The sequence below is a fragment of the Trachypithecus francoisi genome, unplaced genomic scaffold, assembly GCF_009764315.1.
Source record: "Trachypithecus francoisi isolate TF-2019V2 unplaced genomic scaffold, Tfra_2.0 Lachesis_group17, whole genome shotgun sequence".
NCBI lineage: Eukaryota > Metazoa > Chordata > Mammalia > Primates > Cercopithecidae > Trachypithecus > Trachypithecus francoisi.
In genome coordinates this window covers 38,757,169-38,775,506 of record NW_022681462.1, presented here as the reverse complement: position 1 = coordinate 38,775,506, position 18,338 = coordinate 38,757,169, and the positions used below count along the sequence as shown (strand labels likewise).

Here is an 18,338-nt window from a genome sequence, read left to right as displayed (position 1 = left end):
CCTTGATTGAGGTATAGTTATGTACAGGAGAGGGACCCATTTTGGTAGTCGGTTGGCTTTGTTTTGGTACTTATAAAGCCATTTACCCACCACCCAGTCAAGATGTAGAACACTTCCTTCACCTCACAGAGCTCCCTCCTGCCCCTTTGTGGTGACTGCTCACCCAGCTCATGGCAGATCTTATTTCTGTCACCATAGATCAGTTTTGCTTGCTATAGAACTTTATATAAATGAAATACACAGTGTAGTCTTTTTGTCTGGCTTCTTTCACTCAGCATGATAATTGTGAGATTAATCTGTGTTATCACATGTATCAATAATTCATTTTTTTTCTTGTTGAGTAATATTCTGCTGTGTAGATGTACTTCAGATTATTTATCTAGTACCCCATTGATGGACATTTGGTTGATTTCCAGTTTTTGGCTATTATGAACAAAGTTACTGTTTTAGTCTGTTTTTGCTTCTATAATATTAGAATTCTAAACTGGGTAACTTGTAAAGAACAGAAGTTTATTTCTCAGGGCTCTGGAGGCTAGAAAGTCCATGATCAAGGCATCAGCATCTGGTGAGAGCTGCTCTCTGCTTCCAAGATGGAGCCTTGAACACTGCATCTTCCAGAGGGGAGGAACACTGTGTCCTCACATGGTAGCAAGTGGAAGGGAAAAAAAGGGTCTAATTTCCTCCATCAAGCCCATTTATAACAGCATTAATCCATTCATGAAAGCAGAGCTCTCCTGGTCTAAACACCTCCCCAAAGGCCCTACCTCTCAGCACTGTTGCATTAGGGCTTAAGTTTCCAAAACATGGCCAGGCATGGTGGCTTGCACCTGTAATCCCAGCACTTTGGGGGGCCTAGGCAGGAGGATGGCTTGAGCCCAGGAACTCAAGACCAGCCTGAGCAATATAGTGAGAACCTATCTTTACAAAAAATAAACAACTAGCCAGGCATAGTGGTGTGCACTTGTGGTCTCAGCTACTCAGGAGCCTGAGGCAGGAAAGTTGCTTGAGCTCTGGAGGTAAAGGCTATACTCAGCCATGATCGCACCACTGCGCTCCAGCCTGGGCAACAGAGCAAGACCCTGTCTTTAAAAAATAATAATAAAATAAGTTTCCAATACATGAATTTTGGAGGGACACATTCAGAATATGGCAGCTACTATTATATAAACATTTATATGGAAGCGATTTTGTGGACATCTGCTGCTACCTGGAAATGGAATTTGCTGGATCGTAATATAGGTGTTTTTGCCTTTTTTTTTTTTTTTTTGAGACAGAATCTCGCTGTGTCACCCAGGCTGTAGTGCAGCGGCACGATCTCGGCCCACTGCAACCTCTGCCTCCTGGATTCGAGCAATTCTCTATGAGAATTCTCTGCCTCAGCCTCCAGAGTAGCTGGGATTACAGGCACCTGCTACCATGCCCTGCTAATTTTTGCATTTTTAGTAGAGAAGGGGTTTCACCATTTTGGCCAGGCTGGTCTTGAACTCCTGACCTTGTGATCCACCCACCTCGGCCTCCCAAAGTCCTGGGATTCCAGGCATGAGCCACAGCGCCTGGCTGTGTAATTTTTATATGAAACTTAAAATCGGTGTTCAAAGGTGGTTGTACCATTTTACCCTCCCATGATCTGTGTATGAAGTTCTCATTGTTCCACATCCTTGTCAACTCTTGCAATTATTAGTCTTTTAACACTTAGCTATTATTGTGGTTTTCATATGCATTTCCTTGTGAGGCATTTGCATATCTTTTTTGGTAGTTTCTGTTCAGAATTTTAAACATTTAAAAACTGGGTTGGGGGCTGGGCATGTTGGCACACACCTGTCATCCCAGCACTTTGGGAGGGATTCTTGAGACATTCTCTGAACCTTTTTGAATCTCACTTTCTTTGTCTCCAGGATGAGGATACAAGCAGATACCTCACGGAATCGTTGGGAATATTAAAGGGATTATATGCGTGGAAATCACACACATAATTTCCACACAAGCTGAAGTGATCCTGTGGCCTCCACAGCTACTTGGGAGGCTGAGGTGGGAGGATCCCTTGAGCCCTGGAGGTTGAGGCTACAGCTACTGCACTGCAGCCTGAGCTGACCACTTGCAAGGCGAGAAGATCACTTGAGCTCAGGAGTTCAAAAACAGCCTGGGAGACATAGCAAGATCTCATCTTAAAAAAAAAAAAAAGGGGTTGGTTTTCTTATTATTAATTTGTATGAATTATTATTATTCATTAATTTACTTATTTAGTTTTGAGATGGAGTTTTGTTCTTGTCACCCAGGCTGGAGGGCAATGGTGCAGTCTTTGCTCACTACAACCTCTGCCTCCTAGGTTTAAGCAACTTACCTGCCTCAGCCTCCCAAGTACCTGGGATTACAGATGCCCACCACCACACCTGGCTAATTTTTGTATTTTAAGTAGAGACAGAGTTTCACCATGTTGGTCAGGCTGGTCTCAAAATCCTGACCTCAGGTGATCCTCCCGCCTCGGCCTCCCAAAGTGCTGGGATTACAGATGTGGGCCGCACACCAGGCCTGAATTATTTCTTATTGGGATTCAAGACATTTGCTACATATGCACATTGTGAATATTTTCTCCCAGTCCCTGGCTTGCCCTTTTATTATCTTTGGAGAATAGAAGTATCTATAAAGTCGGCCGGGCGCGGTGGCTCAAGCCTGTAATCCCAGCACTTTGGGAGGCCGAGACGGGTGGATCGCGAGGTCAGGAGATCGAGACCATCCTGGCTAACACGGCGAAACCCCGTCTCTACTAAAAAATAGAAAAACTAGCCGGGCGAGTTGGCGGGCGCCTGTAGTCCCAGCTACTCGGGAGGCTGAGGCAGGAGAATGGCGTAAACCCGGGAGGCGGAGCTTGCAGTGAGCTGAGATCCGGCCACTGCACTCCAGCCTGGGCGACTGCGAGACTCCGTCTCAAAAAAAAAAAAAAAAAAAAAAGAAGTATCTATAAAGTCAAATTTATTTCTTCTTTAGCATTTTTTGTGCCCTGTTCAAGAAATCTTTGATAACTTCAAGATTGCTTTTTGTTGTGTTTTGTTTCTGGAAGCTTTCTGGTTTTGGTTTTCATGTTTTGTCTGTGATTAATTTCAAATTAATTTTACATGTAGAGTGAGATTGGGTTGGGATTAAATTTTTTTCATTAAAAGATACACAGTTTCAGCACTGCTTTTTAAAAATAACTTTCTTGGCCAGGCCCAGTGGCTCATGCCTGTAATCCTAGCACTTTAGGAGGCTAAGGAGGGTGGATCTTCTGAGGTCAGGAGTTCAAAACCAGCCTGGCGAACATAGTGAAACCCCATCTCTACTAAACATACAAAAATTAACTGGGCATGATGTCAGGTGCCTGTAATCCCAGCTACTCAGGAGGCTGAGGCAGGAGAATCACTTGAACCCAGGAGGCAGAGGCTGCAGTAAGCCAAGATCATGCCACTGCACTCACTCCAGTCTGGGTGACAAAGCAAGACTCTGTCTCAAAAGATAATAGTAACAATTCAACATATTTAATAGATATGAAGCTATTTGGATTTTTAAATTTCTCCTTGGGTTAATTTCGATGTTACTTTTTTCTTTTAATTTTTTAATAATTTTTCTTCTTTTAATTCTAATCTGATGACAGATAAGATAAATTATGTTTTTGAAGGAACTTGTCCATTTTATCTAGGTTGTTGAACATATTGGCATGAAGTTGTTATGATTCTCTTATTATTTGTTTATATGTGTAAGATCTATAGTAAATAAAAAGGACACTCCTGTGCTGAATGGGAGTTGGCAGAAAATCTCTAAGAATCTTTCTAATGGGAGACTTCAGGATTGATAACCTGTCATGGAATGAGAGACCATATGGGCTTTCTCTGCAGTCCTCTGCTTCTAGATTTTCTTAGTTCTTCAGCTATTGATCAAAAACAGGAATTGTGTTCTCACCAGTAACATCCTTTCCTTTTTACTTCATCTTCCTTTCTCTCTCTCCCTTTTAGAGGAGTTGCTCCAATCTTTTGCTGTATTGCAAATGAACTTAAAATGGCAATTTAAATTTGCAATGGTAATTTGAATGCAGTGGTTTCCTTAGCAACAAAAACTTATTTGTGGTTCAGACTTTGGAATTTAAAAAATCTCAGAGGTCTAATTAGTACTTTTCCTGAGCAAGTCATTTACAACCAATATTTTAAAAACCCAATATAATTTTAAAATAGTAAATTAAGATTATTTTATCACAGCAGGTACGTGGGGCTTTGGATTCCCCGACCCGCTTCCCACAAACTTCCTGGAACTAAAACTTAACAAAAATTTGTAACACAGTGCCAGCTTCTACAACCCAGCAAGTCCAGCATGGATGAAATACTGACCACAAAAAGACAGCCATTCTTGCCAAATCCCTGACCATTTTAACCCAGTAACAGACATAGTTTAGTATTAGAAAGATTTCATTCCTGGGTGGCACAGGCATATGGGGTCAAATCCTCCTCCCAAACCACCTGCTATCTCCTACCTCCAACACATACACACAGACACACACACACACATGCACACACACACACACACACACAGCAGTGTTCTGCACTGTTTCTTCTCCAAATTATCAAATTATCCAGTGGTCAAAAGGTATTTGGTCCCATCCAGTCTCTCTCAGTTTGTGGTACGACTAATTTGTTAATGGGGCTCCAGAAGGAAAGTGTCTAATGTTTCTTCTAATTGGACATGACTGCTTCAGAATGACTGCGGCTGCCAGCCAGTTCTCACTGTCCCTGAGGCTGGATAATAAGCTTCTGCCATCGGGCCCTGGGTCCTGACCAGGACCATCTGCGGTAATGAACTTGGAAGGCTCATTGTAGATTGCAAAAAAGGAAAAGAGAGAGAAAAGCACAGTCCAGCTCTTGTCAGGGGGCTCAGTTATGGCTTCTGTCAGCTTAACAAAAGAAATTCAGAAAAGCTAGGATTGGAATGGGTGGGAGGGAGCAGGCAAAGAAGGACGGGTGATGGGGGAGACCCATGATGGCAGAACCAGACTGAAATTCTTCCAGGACCAAGGTTTCTGGAAGGAGAAGCTCAGAGGTCACCACAATAGGGATTCAGTTCCCAGCGTCCAAACGTGAGGCTCTGCAGTCGTGGGCACCAGGGGTCAGGGTTCACTGCGTGTCACTGATTTGAGGGTACAAGCTTTTCCCTATTCGCTGCAAATCCCCATCACCCACACTGCAGAGGGATGGAGGCTATGTGCACATTATAGGCTGATTAGTATTATCATCATTGTTGATTGTTTTCTAAGACAGGATCTCGGAGCATTAAGATTTTTTTTAAAAGCCTTTTTATTGTGAAATGATACATATACAGAAAAGTGCCCAACACGTAAATCTATGGCTTAAGGTATTATATAAAAGAAAACAGTTGTAACCAGCACTCAGACACAGAAATAAAACTTTGTCAGAAGCTTCATCCTGCCCCTTCCTGATTGTAACACCTTCCATCACCCCAAAAAAGAAGTCACTCCCCTGAGTTTTATGCTGATAAGTTCATTGTTTTCTTTATAGTTTTATCACCTAAGTAGGCAGCCCTGAACATTTTAGTTTAGATTTGAGTGTTTTAAGCTTTATCTAAATGGGAACTAACACAGTGTATATTGGTCTGGCTTCTTTCATTCAACATTGTGAGATTCATCTAGGTTGTTGCATATGGCCATAGTTGGTTAATCATGAGAGTGGGTTTATAGTTGGAGTATTATGTCATATAAATATAGCACAACCTATGTGGTTAATTGCTGAATGGTGCTTGGGCTATCAAATATATTTTGTCCAAGAACAATGCTTTTAGGGATATTCTTGTCCATTAGTACACATATCTCCAGAGAATACAGCTAGACGAGAAACTGCTGAGTGATAAGCATCCCAGAGAGATTTGACAAGACTAATTCTTGAGTCACTGTAAAAAGCTAGAGAAGAGACCACTCATTGGAAATTTATCTGTTAGACCAGGTGAGGTAGCTAATGTTTGTAATCCCAGCACTTTGGGAGGCTGAGGTGGGAGAATTGCTTGAGCCCAGTTCGAGACCAGCCTGGGCAACATAGCAAGATTTTGTTTCTACTAAAATAAAATAAAATTAGCTAGGCATGGTGTTGAGTGTCTATAGCCCAAATTATCTGGGAGGCTAAGGTGGGGAGATCACTTGAGCCCAGGAGGTTGAGGCTGCAGTCAGCCATGATTGTGCCACTGTACTCCAGCCTAGGTGACAGTGAGCAGTGGGACTCCGTCTCAAAAAAAAGAAATTTTTCTTCTGCCTTGTGTGATTACCAGCCTCCAAGATGACCTTGAATGATCCCCACATTCTGATATTCCTGTTGTTCTGCAGTTTCCTTCCACACTGTACAAAAGGTGGGTGTAGTCAACTGAATAGGGTAGAAGTGATGGTCTGTGACTTCCAAGTCTAAGTCATAAAAGACATTGTGACTTCTACCTTGCTCTCTTGGATCACTCCTTCTGGAGGAAACTTGCTGCCATGTCATGAGGATCCTCAAGCAGTCTTATGGAGAGTCCCATCTGGCAAGGAGCTGAGGCCTGTAGTCAGTGTAGATGAAGCATCTGATTCTCCAGCCCCAGTCGAGCCTTCAGATGACTGCAGCCCTGGCTGTATCTTGACTTCAACCTCATGAGAAACTCTGAGCCAGAATTACCCAGCTAAGCAACCCTTGCATTCCTGACTCTTACAAACTGTGTGAGATAACACGTTTGTTGTTTAAGCTACTAAGTTTTGGGATAATTTGTTATGCAGCAATAGACACCTTGGTTTATTTAGACTGGCCGAGGTCAGAAAGCAAAGCATTCCCAAATACCAGCTGTTCAGAAACAACCTATAGTGTATATTTATCTTCTCCTCCTACTTGGCTTAGAAATTAAAATGGTAGTCACCATCAGGTTGAGTTTTTATTCCTGTTCTCTATTCTCTCTTCTGTTTTGTCTTCCCTTCTTTCTTTCCATCCTTTCTCAAGTGCCCCTCTTTGCCCTAAAATTAAAGTGATAAGAATTCCTCTCCTTTCCTCCTCTCCCCTCATATTTCCTCCTTTCCTTTTCCTTCCATTCCCTTCACATTTCCTCTCCACCTTCTTCTCCTCTCCTCTGCCCTTGCCTGTCCCATCCTGTTCCCTTCTCTCTTCTCCCATCTGCTCCCCTTTGTTCTTCTCCTCTCTTCTTTATTCTCTTGATTCATTTATTCTTCCACTTCTACTTTCTCATCTCCCGGCCCCTGCCACTCTCCCCATTTCCCTTTCTTGCCCCAGGGAAGAAAAACAAGCTTTGCCTTGGCTGGGAACCCTGGCAAGAAGAAATGAACCATTTCTAACTGTAGGGTTTGGATGTTGTCCTTGCTAAACCTCATGTTGAATTGTAATCCCCAAAGTTGGAGGTGGGATCTGGTGGGAGGTGATTGGACCATGGGGACGATTTCTCATGTGCCATCCAACAGCTTTATGTTAAAAGATGTGATCCTGTTCTGGACGATAAGCGTTATTTATTTATTTATGTATTTTGAGAGAGTCTTGCTCTGTCGCCCAGGCTGGAGTGCAGTGGCACGATCCCAGCTCACTGCAACTCCTGCCTCCCGGGCTCAAGCAATTCCCCTGCCTCAGCCTCCTTCAGCCTCCCAAGTAGCTGGGATTACAGGTGCCCACCACCACGTCCAGCTAATTTTTTGTGTTTTTAGTAGAGATGGGGCTTCATCATGTTGACCAGGCAGGTCTCAAACTCCTGGCCTCAAGTGATCCACCTGCTTCAGCCTTCAAAGGTGCTGGGTTTACAGGCATGAGCCACCGTGCCTGGCCATGGACAGTAAGCATCTAACTGACAATTCCAGCACCAAGGCAGTGGGTCACATCTTACCTGCTCAGCTCAAGGCAGGTGCCAGGGAGGTTGCTTTAAACTTCTGGTATCTCTTTGGAAGGTTGTATTTCCCTAGCATGACACCAATTTGCAGACAGCTCTTTGCCTTCAAATTTACCTCAAATTTATATTATTACATAAACACACAGTTTACTGTAAAGTGCTCACACAAAATAGGAATAAGTAGAGGAAAAGAAAAATGTTCTTTTTCCTATTCTTCCACTCCTGCTTGGTGTGAGGCTTTCTGGACCTTTTTCTATATCCACACAGACTGGTGGCTTTGCTGCTTTTACATGAATGGGAATACACACTCTATATGTGCTGTGATTTTCTTCTTTGACATGCAATATTCAGTACCATGGACCTCTACCCATGCCGGGGCTTACTGATCTACTTCACTCTTTTTAATGGCTGCATATGTACAACCATTTTACCATTCCTTTCTTGAAGGGTACTTAAATTCTTAACAATTTTTTTTCTCTTAAAAAATGGCCAGGCTGGGCATGGTGGCTCATGCCTATAATCTCAGCACTTTGGGAGGTGGAGGTAAGAGGACTGCTTGAGCCTAGGAATTTGAGAAAAGCCTGGGCAACACAGCGAAAGCCCTTATCTATTAAAAAAGGAAAAAAAAAAAAAAAAAAGACTGGTGTGGTGGCTTTCACCTGTAATCCCAGCACTTTGGGAGGCCAAGGCAGGAGAATCGCTTAAGCCCAGGAGTTCAAGATCAGCCTGAGCAACATGGTGAGACCCCCCATCTCTACAAAATAATTTAAAAATTAGCTCGGCATGGTGGCACATGCCTGTAGTCCCAGCTACACAGGAGGCTGAGACAGGAGGATTGCTTGAGCCTGGGGAAATCAAGGCTGCAACAAGCCATGATTGCGTCACTGCACTTCAGCCTGTGCAACAGAGCAAGACCCTGTCTCAAACAAAGAAAGAAAAAAATGCTGAGCTAGGTGTGGTGACTCATGTCTGTGATTCCAGTGCTTTGGCAAGCCAAGGCAGAAGGATTTCTTGAGGCCAGGTGTTCAAGATCAGCCTGGGCAACAAACTTAGACCCATCTCTATAAAAAATAAAAATAAATAAAAAATTAGTGAGGAGTGGTGGCGCGCCTATAGTTCCAGCTACCAGGGAGGCTAAGGTGGAAGGATCACTTGAGTTCAAGAGTTCAAGGCTGCAGTAAGCTATGATTGCACCACTCCACTTCAACCTGGGTGACACAGCGAGACTCTGCGTAAAAAAATAAAAATAAAAAATGTTGCAATAAGCATCCTTTTAATGTTGTGGGGTACTATATGAGTATTTCTTCATACGGGCTCATAGGTAGATATCTTACATCTTGACAGTTACTGTCTAATTGCAACAAACCCGAAGAGAAAGAGGCAGTCAATCACTGAAGGAGTCTGGAAAACACTTCAGGCTAAAGGACCTTGAAGGTGAAGGCAGAGGAGAGGGGCACAAGAGAGCTAGACCTGTACTAGAGGCTGAAGGACAGTGGGATGATTGACTTTAGTGAGAAAGGAGAAGAGGAAAGTGACCTTAACTGAGTTTAGTAAGATAAGGTTGGCTCAGTCAAGGAGGGAAATTGCGAGACTGCATTCTATCCTCCGCAGTATTTGGCACCACTGAGAGGTATTAAACAAGAGTGGCCCTGAAGGGCTGTGATTACCTGATGCCTTCAGGCACTCACCTTGAGGTCAAAGTCAGCCTTCAGCCTTAGGTCACTCATAGACAAAGATACAGGAGACTGCCTGGATTGTTCTGGATATAACCTGAATGATTCAAGGTCCAATACAGTCAGATCTCTGTTTCCATGGGTTCTGCATTGGTGGATTCAACCAACTGCAGATTGGAAATATGTGGATCAACACTGACACTGGAGAAAGAAAAAAGAAAAAAAAATTGGAGAAAAAAAATTGCATCTCTCCGTGTGTGGTGGCTCACGCATGTAATCGCAGCACTTTGGGAGACCGAGTCGGGAGGACCGCTTGAACTCACGAGAGTTTAAGATCAGCTGGGTAACATGACAAAACCCATTTTTACCAAAAAATACAAAAATTAGCTGGGCATGGTAGTGTGCACCCGCAGTCCCAGCTACCAGCTACTCGGGAGGCTGAAGTGGGAGGATGGCTTGCGGCTGGGAGGTGGAGGTTGCAGTGAGCCGAGATTGACCACTACACTCCAGCCTGGGTGATAGAGACAGATCTTGTCTCAAAAAAAGAAAAAACGTCTGTACTGAACACATACAGACTTTTTTCCTGTCATTATTCCCTAAACAATACAGTACAACAATGGTTTACATAGCATTTACATTGTATTAGGTACAATAATAAATCTAAAGATGATTTAGAGTATACAGGAGGATGTGTGTAGGTTATATGCCAAATACTATGCCATTTTATATAAGGGACTTGAGCATCCACAGATTTTGGTATTTGAGGGAGTTCCTGGAGCCAGTCCCTCTTGGATACCAAGGGACAAATGTACTTTTCAACTAAGTGACTTAGATGATGGCAGTAAAGTTCATTTTTAGTCATAAAGGTATAAATCCTTTCAAGTTTACAGGCAGCTCAGAGCTCCAGCCAGGCTGAGAGGGACCTAGACTTTAGGATGATGGGAAGGGAGTTTAGGGAAGGGTAGGAGAGATGGAGGCAGGGACAGGTGCACTGTTGAACCAGAAAGGGAAGAGGGCCTAAGGTTGATGGGGTGGATCAAATGGCTCATTGTGGTAGGAAATCTTGAAAAAAAGAATTTTTTAAATCAGTAAATATTTCAAGGCAGATGTTAGGGGAGAGGAGTTCCCAAGATTCTATACTTTCCTGAAGATAGGCCATCTAGAGGAATGGCTTCCAACATTTTGGCTCATGTACCCTGTTATAGGATTTTTTAAACCTATATACTATTGTATATAATAGACATTACAATTTTTTAATTTGTTTAGTTTGAAAAATGTGATTTTTGAATATGTAAACACATATACATACATACATAATTTTAAAATATGATTGTTTGGGCAATTTATACTTATCCAATGTAATCTAAATTCCACAATGACTTTTATATTTATCAGCTACTGAAAAATACATAAACAACCTTCGTAAAGTTGGAAATTTTATATTTCTTTTTTCTTCCAGAATCTTATCCTAATACATTTTTGCTTGAAAGTCTTTTATTGACCAGCCATATGGCTCATTCCTGTCATCCCAGGACTTTGGGTGGCCAAGAGGGGAGGATCGCTTGAGCCCAGGAGTTCCAGACTAGCCTGAGCACCATGATGAGACCCTGTCTCTATGAAGAAGTTTAAAAATTAGCTGAATGTGGTGGTGCATGCCCCTGTAGTCCCAATTACTCTGAGGGCTGAGGTGGGAGGATCACTTGAGCCCCAGAGGTCAAGGTTGTCGTGAGCAATGACCATGCCACTGTACTCCAGCCTGTGTGACAGAGTGAGACTCTGTGTCAAAAAAAAAGAAAGAAGTTTATTATAATAATGAAGGCTTGAGATTATCATGGCTTGGACCAGATAGGTGGCAATTTTGGATCCTACCTCTTTGTTGGCGGGGATAGAACTCAGGGAGATAACCATACCAATTACACAATGCTGAAACATGGTGGAGTGGGATTCTCGGTAGTTTGTGAGGATTAAAGCAAGTCAACATATGAAAAGCAAAAAAAGGGCTGGGTGCGGTGGCTCATGCCTGTAATACCAGCACTTTGGGAGATCAAGGTGGGCGGATCACAAGGTCAGGAGGTTGAGACCATCCTGGCTAACACGGTAAAAACCCCATCTCTACTAAAAAATACAAAAAATTAGCCGGGTGTGGTGGCGGGCACCTGCAGTCCCAGCTACTCGGGAGGCTGAGGCAGGAGAATGGCACGAACCCGGGAGGCGGAGCTTGCAGTGAGCCGAGATCCCACCACTGCACTCTTGCCTGGGCGACAGCGCAAGACGCTATCTCAAAAAAAAAAAAAAAAAAAAAAAATCAAAGAAATAGAAACCATTCAGTGAAGAAAATAAAGTGTTACCAAGTTATTAGTGTTATTCCCTCTTTCAGTTCCTAAGACATATATCAAAAAGGCTTTTACAAAGTTAACCAATAGTTTTTAATTATATCTGTTACTCTTTCTCTTAGAGACACCTTTTTGATGAAATCAGGTTAAAAGCTATTTTCAAATCGGTAATGGTGCATTTTATAATTTTTCCTGATACCTGTGAACAAAGTTCCAAATATACATGCCACATTTTATTTTATTTTAATTAATTAATTACCTTAAAAAGAGAATAGAGATGACATATTGCTATGTTGTCCAGGCTAGTCTTGAACTCCTGACTTCAAGTGACCCTCCCACCTAGGCCTCCTAAAGTGCTGGGATTAAAAGTGTGAGCCACTGTGCTCAGCCCACATTTTAGTTTTAAAGGTAATTTTGGAATATCTTCAATGAGCATGATATACAAACATGTATAACGGACACCTGAGAATTGAAGTTTAGTAATTTTATTTTATAATGGAACATGATTATGTTTAATAATAAAATATTTACAAATAAACTGATATAATGTCTAGGTTTTATTTCAAAATAATGACAGTAAAGAAGTAGGTGACAGTATAGATGAAAATATTGTCCATTACTTGAAATTTGTTGAAGCTGGATGTTGTTACATGATATTTCATTACACCATTCCTTCTAACTGAGCATATTTATAATTTTCCAAAATATTTAAAATTTTCCAAAATAAAAAGGCCAGGTGTGGTGGCTCACACATGTAATCTCAATACTTTGGGAGGCCAAAGCGAGAGGATCACTTGAGCTCAGGAGTTTGAGACTAACCTGGGCAGTATAGTGAGCCTTATCTCTACTAAAAAGTAAAAAAAAAAAAAAAAAAAAAATTAGCCAGCTGTGACAGTCTGTGCCTGTGGTCCTAGCTACTCTAGAGGCTGAGGCAGGAGGATCACTTCGGCCCAGGGAGTTCAAGGCTGCAGTGAGCTATGATCACACCAGCCTGGGTTACAAAGTAAGACCCTGTCTCTAAATAATAAATAAATAAATATTAAAAATACAAAAATAAAAGTTAGAAAAAAGAGACAAAAAACAAGTTATGTTTAAAATCATGGGTAAGCCAGGTGCGGTGGCTCATGCCTGTAATCCTAGCACTTTGGGAGGCTGAGGCGGGCAGATCACCTGAGGTCGGGAGTTCGAGACCAGCCTGACCAACATGGAGAAACCCCATCTCTACTAAAAATACAAAATTAGCTGGGCATGGTGGTGCATCCCTGTAATCTCAGGTACTTGAGAGGCTGAGGCAGGAGAATCACTTGAATCTGGGAGGTGGAGGTTGCAGTGAGCAGAGATCGTGCAATTGCACTCCAGCCTGGGCAACAACAGTGAAACTCTGTCTCAAAAAAAAAAAAAAAAAAAAATTACGGGTAAAAGCTGGGTGCAGTGGCTTACACCTGTAATTACAGCACTTTGGGAGACTAAGGCAGGTGGATCACTTGAGGTCAGGAGTTCAAGACTAATATGGTAAAATCCTGTCTCTGCTAAAAATACAAACATTAGCCAGGGGTGGTGGCACATGCCTGAAGTCCCAGCTACTCAGAAGGCTGAGGCAGGAGCTTGAACCTTGGGAGGCAGAGGTTGCAGTGAGCCAATATTGCGCCACTGCATTCCATCCTGGGCAACAGAGCGAGACTCTGTCTCAAAAAAAATAATAAAATAAAATCATGATTAGGACAGAATTAATAAGCATATCAACAGTTTAACAGGATGAATTAATCTTAATAAACTAAACCTCATTTTTAAAACTTCTGGTCATTATGTCTTAGATTCCATTTAAAGGAATGGAAGAGGCCAGGTGTGATGGCTCATGCCTATAATCCCAGCACTTTGGGAGGTCAAGGTGGGCAGATTGTTTGAGCCCAGGAGTTTGAGACCAGCCTGGGCAACATGGTGGAAGCCCCCTGTCTACAAAATATACAAAAAAATTAGCCAGGCATGGTGGTGCGTGCCTGCAGTCCCAGCTACTTGGGAGGCTAAGGTGGTAGAATCACTTGAACCTAAAAGTTTAAGGCTGTAGTGAGCCAAGAATCACTTGAACCGGGAGCAGAGGTTGTGCTGAGCCAAGACCACACCACTGCACTCCAGCCTGGGCGATAAAGCAAGACCCTGTCTCTAGAAAGAATATTTTAAAAATAAATAAATAAAAGAATAGAAGAAAAAATGAAAAGAGCAAACAAAGAAAAAGCGTTGGTAAATAAAGCTTATAAAAGTTATATGGTATCCGCTTCAGCAGCACATATAGTAAAATTAGAATGATGCCAAGAATATTAGCATGGCCCCTGTGCAAGGATTTTTTTGTTTTGTTTTCTGAGACAGAGTTTCACTCTTGTTGCCCAGAGTGGAGTGCAATGGTGTGATCTTGGCTCACTGCAACCTCTGCCTCCCGGGTTCAAGAGATTCTCCTGCCTCCCAAGGAGCTGGGATTATAGGCATGCGCCACCACGCCTGGCTGATTTTGTATTTTTAGTAGAGACGGGGTTTCTCCATGTTTGTCAGGCTGGTCTCGAACTCCCAACCTCAAGTGATCTGCCCGCCTCAGCCTCCCAAAGTGCTGGGATTATAGGCGTGAGCCACTGCACCCAGCCAAAGATATTCTTTAAATAAATTTAAAAAATTAAAAGTTATACCCATAGTGGTTATTGAGAGTATTATTTATAGTCAAACCCACCACATAAGGCAGAGAGGTTCAAAGGCAGTATTTCACTCTCCTGCTCAGACCCATCAAAATCTTCCCAAGGTCGCTTAAGATAGTCCAAACCCCCTGATAGACTCTTATCTAGACTGGTTCTTGCCCATTTTCTCCAGCCTACCTTTCACCAAGCACCACCCCATCCCACACTCTGCTCTCCAGCCATTAAATGTTTTTCTGACATTTCCACTCAACTACACATTTGGGTGTTGGAAAATTTGGAAGAATTCACTTGTAAATCCACTTGGGTTTAGTGTATTCTTTGCGGAAAGATTCTCAAATAGTCATTCAATTTCTTTTTTTTCTTTCTTTCTTTCTTTTTTTTTTTTTGAGATGGAGTCTCGCTCTGTCGCCCAGACTGGAGTGCAATGGCGAGATCTCGGCTCACTGCAAGCTCTGACTCCCAGGTTCACGCCATTCTGCTGCCTCAGCCTCCCAAGTAGCTGGGACTACAGGTGCCTGCCACCATGCCCGGCTAATTTTTTTGTACTTTTAGTAGAGATGGGGATTCACCGTGTTAGCCAGGACGGTCTTGATCTCCTGACCTCGTGATCCGCCCGCCTTGGCCTCCCAAAGTCCTGGGATTGCAGGCGTGAGCCACTGCGCCTGGCCCGTCATTCAATTTCTTTAGTTGTTACCGAGTCTCCATGTTTTGTCTTTATTCTCAAGTATTTCTTTATTTTTCTTTTTCAATCCTAACTAATGTGTAGCATCAAGTAAGTTTTTCTTTTTAAACTTGAGATAAAATTCACATAATATAAAATTAACCATTTTAAAGTGTATGATTCAGTGGCATTTAGTATATTTATAATGTTGTACAACCACCACCTCTATCTAGTTCCAAAATATTTGAATTACCCGCAAAGGAGATTTCATTCCCATTAGCAGTCACTATCTTCCCTTCTGCTCAGGCCCTGGTAAACCACTCATCTGCTGTCTGACTTCATGGGTTTGCCTATTGTGGATATTTCATATAAATGGAATCATGTAATATGTGACCTTTTGTGTCTGGCTTCCTTCATTTAGCATGTTTTAGAGGTTCATCTGCATTGTAGCATGTATCAGTTCTTCCTTTTTCTTTTTTTTTTTTCTTTTTTGAGACAGAGTCTCACTTTGTAGCCCAGGCTGGAGTACAGTGGCATATTCACAACTCATTGCGGCCTCCATCTCCTGGGCTCAAGTGATCCTCCCACCTCAGCTTCCCAAGTAGCTGGAACCAGGAGCATGTGCCACCACACCCATGTAATTAATTTTTTTTTTTTTTTTTTAGAAACAGAGTCTCCCTATGTTGCCCAGGTTGTTTGCAAACTCCTGGGTTCAAGTGATCCTTCCACCTCAGCCTCCCAAAGTGTTAGGATTACAAGTGTGAACCACCATGCCTGGCCTTTCATTGCTTTTTAAAAATTGTGATAAAATATACAGAACATTGGCTGGGCATGGTGGCTCATGCCTGTCATCCCAACACTTTTGGATGCCAAGGTGGGGGTGGATTATTTGAGATCATGAGTTCGAGGCCCAACCTGGCCAACATGGTGAAACCCCATCTCTATTAAATATACAAAAAAAATTACCTGGGCGTAGTGGTGGGTGCCTGTAGTCCCAGCTCCTCAGGAGGCTGAGGCAGAAGAATGGTATAAACCCGGGAGGTGGAGCTTGCAGTGAGCCGAGATCGCGCCACTGCACTGCAGCCTGGGCGACAGAGCAAGACTCCGTCTATAAAAAACAAAACAAAAAAGAAAAACGAAAACAAAAACAAAAAACCTTCCCAGCAGCCTTTGCGTGAACAAAACGGCAGCCCCCATATCTCAGGGGTTGTCTCTTTTATCAAGGGTTTTGGGCTGGTGGTCTCGGCAGCCAGTTCTGGTGACTCAGTTCCAGTAAGAACTAAAAAACGTTTCACACCTCCTATTTATCAACCTAAATACAAAACAGAAAAGGAGTTTATGGAACATGCCTGGAAAGCAGGACTGGTTATTCCTCCATAACGTTTGGATCGTCCCATACATCTGGCCTGTACAGCTGGTATCTTTGATGCCTATGTTCCTCCTGAAGGTGATGCTCATATGCCATCTCTTTCAAAGGAAGGACTGAAACAGAGAACTGAACGAATGAAGAAGAATGTGGCATCACAATTGTCAATCCAGAAGATAAAAGAGTATGATGACAATTTTAAAACAAAGGACTTCCCTGAAAAAGCTAAGGATATATTTACTGAAGCTCACCTTTGTCTAAACAACTCACACATGACTGACTGCATACCTTGGTACCTGAACACTGTTTTCCAGACATGATCTGAGACATCAAATATAAGACCATCCGCTGGAGCTTCGTGGAATCTTTAGAGCCCTACCTTGTGGTTCAAGTTCACTGTTCAAGTCTGATGAACCAGGACAACATATATGGCCAGGTCACCGTAGGCATGCACACCCAGCAGACTCTGGCCATCTGTGACTGGTTTGGCTGGCTGATGTATGGACGGGAAGATGTACCCAAGAATGTCCTGGAGTATGCTGTATTTGAAAAGCATCTGACAAACCCCTATAGCAGCTGGAGAATGCATGGCAAGATCATTCTCCCATGGGCACCCGCTAAGCACCATCCTTTTTTTTTTTTTTTTTTTTTTTGAGACAGAGTCTCGCTCTGTCACCCAGGCTGGAGTGCAGTGGCCGGATCTCGGCTCACTACAAGCTCCGCCTCCCAGGTTTATGCCATTCTCCTGCCTCAGCCTCCCGAGTAGCTGGGACTACAGGCGCCAACCACCTCGCCCGGCTAGTTTTTTGTATTTTTTAGTAGAGACGGGGTTTCACCGTGTTAGCCAGGATGGTCTCGATCTCCTGACCTCGTGATCCGCCCGTCTCGGCCTCCCAAAGTGCTGGGATTACAGGCTTGAGCCACCGCGCCCGGCCTTGCACCATCCTTAAGACGGTTACGATCCCTGGCCCTCAGCTGAAACCAGGGGAAGAATATGAAGAGGCACAAGGAGAGGCCCAGAAACCTCAGCTAGCCTGATGGCAAGAATAACTTATGGGGTGAAGCCTGGGTGGTGAGGCTGCTGGAAGCTTTGAAGTCTTCTATCTCCATCATGCTATAGAAAGAACTACCTTTGTTCTCTCTCATCCTGCTTGGGTCTTTTCAGCAGTCTCACCATCAACAACCATGGCTGATGGCTGGCCCCAGGCAGGTGGCAGGTATAACACAGCCATGGATCCTCTTCTTTTTAAAATTGTATGTCTAGCTTCTGAGTATAGACGAAAGGCAGTATGTTTCAGAGACATAGGATACCAGTTTTTCCCACAGCAGGGACTGTGGGAGATAACCAGCAGTATTCTCTTTGTAATCACAGGGCAGGGATGAGTTTGAAATAAAACACTGTGAGAGTGTGTGGGGGTCGGGGGGCGGGGAACAGAACATACAATTCACAATTTAACTTTTTTTTTTTTTTTGAGATGGAGTCTTGCTCTGTTGTCCAGGCTGAAGTACAGTGGCATGACCTTAGCTCACCGCAACCTCTGCCTCCTGAGTTCAAGCAATTCTCGTGCTTCAGCCTCCCAAGTAGCTGGGAGGATAGACATGCGTCACCACACCCAGCTAATTTTTGTATTTTTAGTAGAGATGGGGGTTTCACCATTTTGACCAGGCTAGTCTCGAACTCCTGAACTCAGGTGATCCACCCACCTCAGCCTTCCAAAGTGTTGGGATTACAGGTGTGAGTCACCA

The 18,338-nt window shown here is 43.1% G+C and overlaps 1 pseudogene; it reads left to right on the top strand.

The window, feature by feature from the left end:
* Nucleotides 1-4,985: 4,985 nt before the first annotated feature.
* Nucleotides 4,986-17,630, top strand: LOC117062825 (annotated as a pseudogene).
* Nucleotides 17,631-18,338: the final 708 nt, after the last annotated feature.